Genomic DNA, 8,824 nt, shown 5'->3' on the forward strand with positions numbered 1-8,824 from the left:
TTTCTTGTGCTTAGTTGGTTAGAGCTTCCTTTTTTATATTGTGTCTTGGGTTCGATTCCTATCCTTCCATTTCATTGTGCAAAATTTTTATTTCTACAATATTTACCAAAATTAATTCCTTAAGGAAAGGATTCGAACCTATAATTTCTAGAATTAGGATAATTGGAAGCTTAACTATCATGGCAATGGTTGAATTTTGAATCTAAATTTAACAAAATAATATATGTTAAGACTTTAGGAGAGGATTTTTTTTCGTCGTTTTAAATATTTTATGCTTCAATAATTTATAAGATATGACTTATAAGTGTTGAGTTTTAATTTATATGTTATTTGAGAATTTGTCTACTGTGAATTGTGATATTAAAAATTAATTTGAGTAACGTGAAATGTGAATATGTGATTCATGAAAATTGAAAATGAAAAATTGGGGAATTTATAATTTATGATTAATTGGTGTTGAGAATTGGAAATTGAAACTTTAATTATATTTTAAAATTAATTTTAATTACGTTTAATCTTTGATTCTCATACTAATTACAAAATGATTTTTTCAACTGAATTTCAATCTAGTTCTTGTAGTGGTATATTTAAGCTCTCAACTATTTTTACTCAAGCAAACGATTTGTTAAGCATTGATAATATAAAGAAGTTTTATATATCATATAATTTGTATTATTTCGGATTGTAGGGAAATATAATATGATATAAAAATACGATTTTTACGTTTTAGTATATTTACATATAGATCGAAATTTTTTTAATATTATTTAATTTAATATTAATAAACAATATAGCTATATGGCCGTTGACTATCAACAGTCAACGGCGATAGTCAACGGCCAACGATCAACAACCGCCCTAACTGAATCGAAGTACTGGATTCGCCCCTGATTCCATTATGCGTATCCCACACAAAGTTTGTCTCTTATAAACAGTGGAGTTTCCAATGAATTATATACTATATTTGCAATTTTTGGTTAATCCCAAGCATCATTCCGCTGATCACTTATTATTGTTTCAAGCAACAAAGTATCCACATTTCTATTTTCATTGATAGAAGATTTTTTGGTGCTCCACCGCTAGATTCAACCTTCTGATCTGAACGTTTTGCCCATGTTATATTGTTGATCCAACAACAAATTTTCCATTTCTTACCGGAATAAGAAGCGCAAAATTTTCATCAGAATTCACTTCAAAGAGCAAGTATTCATATGTGCTGAGGATTTCTTCATTGCATTCTCGAGAGACTTTGAAATATGCAACAACATGAAGTGGAATATTTTTGTTTGATTTCAACTGAATGTGTACTCTCAAAGTTCTAAGTTCGCCTTCTTTTGCTGCTCTATAAAATCTAGGATACATATTTGCAAATGTATGCGAAGATAGATTTGTGTTAGAAAATGAGAAAGAAAAGCCACTTAATTTCATTGGTTTGTTTTCTAAATTGACTCCAATATCTTCAATAAGACCGATAATAATGAGAATGCATGGACATAAACACAATAAGGGCAACAAGAGGTAGAGTGATGGAAAGTGGGATTATAGATCATGAAAATATGAGGAAAGGAAAAGGAAGATTCCAACAGACTTGAGAACAATGGGAGAAATTTAGATGCCAGTGGTAGCTTTCATAGTGATAGTTACATTTGTTGTCAGATTCACCGTCCCTGGAGGGTATAAGGAGTTGGTTTTTTCCGCTTCTGCAGTTTCTCTCTATTTGGGTGCAGCTGTGTACTTTCCGCTGACAAAAGCTTGCACGGTTATGTTATAGTGCCATGATGTTTGTTACACTTGCCATGTGGTGGTTGCTTTAGCGTGTTTTCTATAATAGAACATATGGTAACGCTGGCAATCATAGAATTAGTCATCTGCCTTTTAAGGTTTCCCGTCTTCTACTACACAATAGGAATCGCACAGAGGCATATTGCCTCTTCCAAAAACTTGTAATATTTGTAAGTTTTCTTTGTATAACTCTCGATCTGTGTAATGTTTATAAGTTTTCTAGATCAGCACTGTCACTCTCGATTTGTGTAACCTTATATTCATTATGCTAGATTAGAATTTTCGTTTTTGTTAATTTTTGTTGGTTTGGTCACTCTAGTGGGTGATCACATGTCTTCTAAAGATAATTAATTTCATTATGGAGTGAATAGTATCGATTCATATTTTTACTAAAGTGTTTTGTTATGTACATCGTTAAGATGATTCCTTTTATGAGGTCGATCCAGCCGCAATTGGCAACTATTGAAGCATATGTAATGACGAAGCATGTGTGATTTTTACTGCATTTGTTACCTGTGAGGATTTTTACACATTGGTGTTTGGACCTTCTTGAAGTTCTATGTTGTTGATTTCATTTTATTAGTAGAACCACAATGGAGGTTTGAAACTGAGAAATTAAACAACCACTATTAAATGTTTTTTCCTGCAATAAATTTTTTTCTATTTGTACTTTTTACTCTATTTTCCTCTGGAGAAATATTTATGACTTGCTTGATTAAGTGGACAGGTTCCAGCTGGGTTGGAAGAGGAAACCCATTGCTTTGATTAAAAAGGTAAGTGATTACGATGTGAAAGTATTTGAAGTATAAATGTGTCCATCAATGGAATAATATAGCATCCCATGTATTATAGCAGCCTTTGGACATTAACTTTTCAGATTCCTTATTCTCTTTTTCTTTTGGTGTTCTATTATGTTAACCTGAATTCATTATGATTACCATATGTTTGCCTATGTCTTCTCTGCCCGACCAGCGAAACATGATCATCGTCCCTGAGATGATCGGAAGCGTCATTGGAGTGTACATTGATCGGACAATATCTAGCTGAGTTCTCAATCTCATACAAGCCAGTCAAGCATGATAGACTTGGTATTGGTGCCACCTACTCTTCAAGGTTCATTCCTCTGAAGTGAGAAATCTACAATCGATTCAGAAATATAAAAGAAATTTTGTTCGCCTGAATCACCTATGTTATGTTCTTCTTCATATTCTTGTGCTTAATTTGTTCGTTTTCTATCTGCTTGCATTTTTTATTGGGCATGAATCTTTAAACTACTGTTAGTTTGAATGTTTTATCGGTTGCTTATTTTTTATTTGGAAAGAGTTCAAAGTTTTCTACTGCATTTTCTTTTATTTTTACGATTTTATATGTTTATATGGGGCATGTATTTTGGAACTTCTGTGGAGTCTTAACTTGAGACTCGAGAGTTCAGAAAAAAATAAAATGAATGAATCATGGGATCTTGTTAAAGAGATTAGTAGCTTGAGTTAAACATCATTGTTATAGTTGGACTCAGTATTCTTCTTGTTGTGGATTAATGATTGATGAGTACTCCCTTTTTTGACTATTTTGTCCATTGTTAACAGCTTCTTGTTGTCGTTATTTTGCATGTTTACAGGTGGCTGGTGCTGCACGAAACAGATCTGTCAAAATGGTGAAGGCTTTTTACACAATGAACAAGGTAATTCTAGTTTTTTTATCTGTCTTCAACAGAAAGCGCATTCATCTTCTCACAACAGATCTTAGACTTACCTCATCTATTTCCAGCTTCTTTTTACCTCACCATTTCATTTTGAACCTAACTATTTTAGTTATGAAAATCACATTTTTCCTGTCAATTTTTTCATCTCCCCTGAGGACCAGTTCAATTCTTGATAACACACTCTATTTTGATCCATGGAAATATTGATCCCATCAGAAACAAAATTTCACTTTATGATACGTTGGCACTATTCATTTTAAGTAGCCCAAATGGAAGTTAAGACCTAAAGCCTGAATTACAATTCGTTTTTATCCTAGATTCTCATAAGAATATGTCAATGACTGCAATAATGGAAATGACTTTCCGCATTGACTCAATATTTGAAATGTGATATAAATATTGAATATTGAAATACATGAATCATTAGTTGAACAATGTCATGATGTAGAATAGAAATAAACATATGAATATTCTTCATTAGAAAGAAAATACATGGAATGAGCCATGAGGGAACTAGATATGCATTCACAGTGAATATCATTTTTTAGATGGGAATGTTAATTTCTTAATTAACAAAATGACAAGGGCGCACAATGCTTAGTTTCATTCTTATCTTTTTCTTCTGTTATATCAGGCATCCTTATCTCCTCCAGCTTCCAGAGGGAACTGCTTTTGTGGTTGGGTTGATTGCTATGATGACTGATCATTACAGCAATTTGGTGAGACTGATTTAATTTTAATAGCAGGCTGTACATTTTGTGCTGCAAAATTCATGTTAAGAAGTGCTGAAAGTGTTTATTTTTTATAAAAACGGAATTTTGTTGATGAACAAAAGAATGTACAGGATTTGATGACTAGTGCTCCTCTACAATGAAGAAAATATACAAAAAGAAATAAAAAATGAATGGAGAACTCCATGTTGATCTCGCAATATGAATAATTGTAATATTTTGAGTGCAAATTGTAGAACCCCAAATAATTCTAGACACCTTAGTGGCACTAAGACATGAATATTGGATGACTAAAGTATACTTCAGATTTTTAGTCTCATTTAAAACCCATTTTCGATATAGGAAACATTCGATTTGGAAAAATGATATGAATAAAAGTTGTAGTTCTTTGAGTTAGCTTTCCAACGGACTTTGAATTACCTCAATCGGATATCAGGAGAAGAAGTTATGATAAAAAAATAAAAGCTGTGCAGTGTCAACCGGACTACAACCGGTCGACCGAAACTGCCTGAAATGAAAATTCTCGTTTTTCTCTAGAATTTAAATATTTATTTTCATCAATTATTTTCTCAAATGGCCACCCACGTTTTTGGCAATAAAAACACCACTAAATTGAAGCATTTAACCTCAAACTTAAATGACACCCGTGTTTTCTCTCTTAAATGAAATTTGACCCTTCATTTATTTTAAGTTATGGGATATTTACCTATAAATAGAGACCTCATTTCACTCATTTTTTTCTCACACCAAAAGCAAGAGTTTTTACATACTAAAGAAAGAGTTTCCAAGAAAGAAAAAGAGAGGGAGGAAAACTATTTTTCCTAGAAGTTTAAGAAGTGTTTTCAAACATCAATTCTCAACGGTTTTCAAACATCCAAGGAGTGCATTTCTTTCAACGTCCAAGCTTCATCGAAATTTTCAATCCAAGTTTTCAAAGTTTCAAAAGCATCAATCAAGGTAGGTAGAGGTGCAACGTGTTTAATCGTGTTAAGTTATAAGTTTCGATTCATGTTAATGTTTGTATGTCAAATGGTACTCCGGTACGACATATCCTTCTATGTTAATATTTGTATGTCAAATGGTATTCTGGTACAGCATACCCCTTTATGTTAAAGAAATGTTCGTATGTCAAATGGTGCCCTCGGATACGGCATATCACTTCATGTCAAATGGTGTCTCCGGATACGGCATGTATGAAAAGTTATAAAGTTAATGTTTTGAAATGTATAGCTTGATCACGAATGCACATATGACACCTATTGAGTTTTTCAACTCACGGGTTTAATCTCATCTCTACAGATTGAAGGAATTCTACCTCGGGTATGGATGGAGGAGAAGATGGAGAGTGATGCAACGAGCCCATGGAAATCTGGTAAATAAGTGATTTGGATTTATTTTTATGAAATGTTTTCCAATGTTATTTTTTTAAAGTTTTGAATAACGCAAAATGCGAGAACAAGTTGTGCGTTCTTCAAATAAATTACATTTTGTTGTTTTGAAAAATGATTCAGTATTTTTGTTTAAAGTATTTGAAGTATTATTATTTAAATTATTATCCGAAAATGTAAGCTTCCGCTAAAACGTATACACTTGTTACTAAACCACCGGTTAAGCTAAGTGAAGTAAGTAGCGTTCCGGTCCACTAGGGGTCGGGGCGTTACACAAATGATTTTTCGCTAGACATTATTTAAATGCTTCATTCTTGTCCCCAGAACCCAATGATATACAATATTTCTTTTTCCTCCTCCTATTTCTCTCCCTGCCTTTCCTCTCCCTCAAATGGAAGTGATATTTCAAAGTGGAATTGGCTCTGTTGCAAGCGGGAGTTACCATATGGGTTAACAGCCTTGGCCTATCCATGTGCTCTCCACCCTGGCTCCTGGGAGGCACATCCTGCGATTTACCTCCTCCACGATGGCCCAGGGCAGGGTCAGTGGGGGCCCCTAAGGTTGGGGTTCAATCTTTTTTGATATTTGGAGAAACAAAATCCTGGTTCCAAACCACTGTGGAATTTATTGAAATTAACTGTATGTATTATGAACTAGTGTTTTGCAAGTTTCTTGTGCAACTTGTTCTTAAGAGTGCTTGCTGTTATTAATTATTGAGAATATTTGATAATACTAAATGTCACTTAGTTTTGACGGGGTAATGTTGTTGGTATTTCGAGTTTTGATAGACATTGAAACCTTGTGAGTACTTGGTCAAGCGGAATGCGGCTTGACAGGCAGGAATTGATAGTGGACACGAAAGCAATGATGGAGCAGGATCATCTTGGAACCCTTTAAAGCGTTGGATGTGCAACTTATTTCACATTCCCAGATTGTTTCACCAAATTATGGTTTTCTGTCAGTGTTAAAGAAGAAACACACTGGCGGTATGTCGTGTAAACCATAATTCAAGCACTCGCTTGGCTGCAGTATTTCTGATAAAGCTTGTAGAATCGATTTACTGTAAGTAGATTTACAACTCTTATTATTGGCATGAAATAAAGAAGGAACCTTTCCTTGATGAACGTTGAAACTCGGATTAATTGCCCCGGCTGGTTATTACAAATAATGATGCTGAATATGCAAGTTGGTTATAATATTACTGTTGAACTGGTGTTATAATTTGTTGGAGTGATTTTAATCAAATTTTCCTCTCGGAATTTTGTTCAGGCAATGTCATCACTCAAGGTTAGGGAGGATAGCATGGAGAAAATTGAGGAAGCTATAGATTATGTGAACGATCGGCTTCCTTGGATGATTACTGCAAGCCAGGGGTGAGATCTTCTACCGTTTCCTACAAGTTCCACATAACATCTGAGATCAATTGATTTTGTGAATGTCATAATTGTTGTAGGCAATGATCGTAAGTTGAATGCATCCAATAAAAATGAGGAACAAAGTCCTTCAAAACTGATTAATCAAATGTATAGCTACACTGCTTATGATTCAGGTAATTCTTGGAAATACTAAGACACTTCTCTTTTTCTTTATATGTTGACTGATTCGAGTCACGATTATGTAATTGCTGAAATGAAAAGAACAAGAATTCCCACCATCTGATGTAATGCAGATACTCGATTATGCTGCTACAAGTTTGCAACCATGCTGTTCGCAGCCTTCCTGTTTATGCTAAAATACAGAAGTGCATGGTTTTCATCAATAGCCAAATATTGCAGGAAGATGCGTTATGGCATTATGTTTCTATCGAGTAGCTTCTTTCCCCAAAAATTATCATGATTAAGAACTTCAATTAAGGGTGCATTAAGTGTGTATTTCGTAATAGTTTATTCTTTTTATTTATATGGTGTTTATTGGGCTTTTACAGGTTTGGTTTTGAACCTAAAAGGTCCCTGGAAACGTTCATGATCACATTAGAGGAGCCTGGGAAGTTTAGAAAGACATATTGTTGCAGTCATTTTTCCCTTATGTATTTTTATTTTTCTCTCATATCTTCTCTTCTCATTTTTTCCCAAGTCCCGTCTTTAAGTTTCTGATACCGATCTAAAATTTGCAGCTGCTTATTGGCAGGAAGTGAAGAACTAGCAGAACTTCTCAAGAGGACCGTAGATAGTCAAAATGTATCCTTTCTTGATGCTGCAAGATTTGCAGGATATGCAAACCATCTGGAGGACTTAGCCAGCGTGTTTCTGAAGAAAGAAGTTATTCTGCTCTCATAGAGTTAAAGATAGAGCAAGGTCCAATTTTGGAATAGGAAGGTTGGGTTTCTTCCTTTCTAAACTTTGTTATTACTCATTATGAATAGTATGTGAAAAGCTATATTTTATTCATACTATCACTTGCTAATCTGCTTTGCATTTACTTTAGCTACATTTAGTGGAGTGGTGACAGCTATTACCGCTCCGACGACCATCAAATTGGACTTTGAAGGCAATGGAGACCATACAGGAGCAGTCTTGATGTCTATGAGGTAATATTTTTTCGACATATTAGCTACTTGGGGATTGTTTTAGAAGTCATCATAATCTCAGTTGTCTAGCAATGTCATCTAACCTAAACCATCTCCTTTACACACTTAGTTTACTAATCGGCAAGCTCAAAAGATAAGATTATGTATTCACTGTTGTCAAAGCTTAGCCTCCCCTTACGTTAATGGCTGCAGAATATCTCCAATGGGCATGATTTTCATTCCATTTTATGAAGGTATGGTCTCTTACATCCTTCTATATAATTTATCTCATGTTCAACTCGAAGGATTGCAAATTTTATGGAAGCGATACAACCCCCGACAGGGCCCACCAGATTCGATGTTATTGTCTAACATGGTCCATGCAGGATTCGGTCCATACTGTGCTTGAGTTCGAATCATCGAGGACGCGAATTACACCCACGTTGGGGCCCAACCCCTTGCTAACAGTACATAAGCTACTGTTAAGGACCGAATCTCGCATGGACCATGTTGGGGAAATATGGCCGACTACAATGGACCATGGTTGGGGGGATCAGATCGTTACAATCACTATCATTAAAACTTTAGCCTCTATTTGATATTTTATAAATCATTTGTAAATGGTGAAATTTCATTTTCAACTACATGTTCCAATGAATCCACAAGTACTATTCACTATTCATTTTTATCTATTTATAGATTAAATCGTTTATAA

The 8,824-nt window shown here is 34.4% G+C and overlaps 2 long non-coding RNA genes across 9 annotated transcripts; both read left to right on the forward strand.

Moving 5' to 3' along the window:
* The first annotated feature begins 2,502 nt into the window (after positions 1-2,502).
* Positions 2,503-5,550, forward strand: LOC111373210. Of its 2 annotated transcripts, none has more exons than XR_002698915.1 (5): positions 2,503-2,555; positions 2,755-2,895; positions 3,401-3,463; positions 4,119-4,203; positions 5,515-5,550. It is a non-coding gene; the product is annotated as an uncharacterized LOC111373210 (long non-coding RNA). The 2 variants fall into 2 exon arrangements; XR_002698916.1 differs by lacking the exon at positions 5,515-5,550 and adding an exon at positions 5,311-5,391.
* On the forward strand, positions 5,549-8,750 carry LOC111373209. Of its 7 annotated transcripts, none has more exons than XR_002698910.1 (9): positions 5,551-5,587; positions 6,392-6,665; positions 6,873-6,976; positions 7,057-7,152; positions 7,273-7,410; positions 7,528-7,629; positions 7,717-7,918; positions 8,028-8,130; positions 8,323-8,750. It is a non-coding gene; the product is annotated as an uncharacterized LOC111373209 (long non-coding RNA). The 7 variants fall into 7 exon arrangements; XR_002698911.1 differs by having other exon boundaries at positions 5,557-5,587; positions 6,383-6,665; XR_002698912.1 differs by lacking the exon at positions 5,551-5,587 and having other exon boundaries at positions 5,812-6,665; positions 8,323-8,363; positions 8,496-8,750.
* The last annotated feature ends 74 nt before the right edge of the window (positions 8,751-8,824 follow it).

Source organism: Olea europaea, unplaced genomic scaffold (genome assembly GCF_002742605.1).
Source record: "Olea europaea var. sylvestris unplaced genomic scaffold, O_europaea_v1 scaffold1084, whole genome shotgun sequence".
In the NCBI taxonomy this organism is placed as follows: domain Eukaryota; kingdom Viridiplantae; phylum Streptophyta; class Magnoliopsida; order Lamiales; family Oleaceae; genus Olea; species Olea europaea.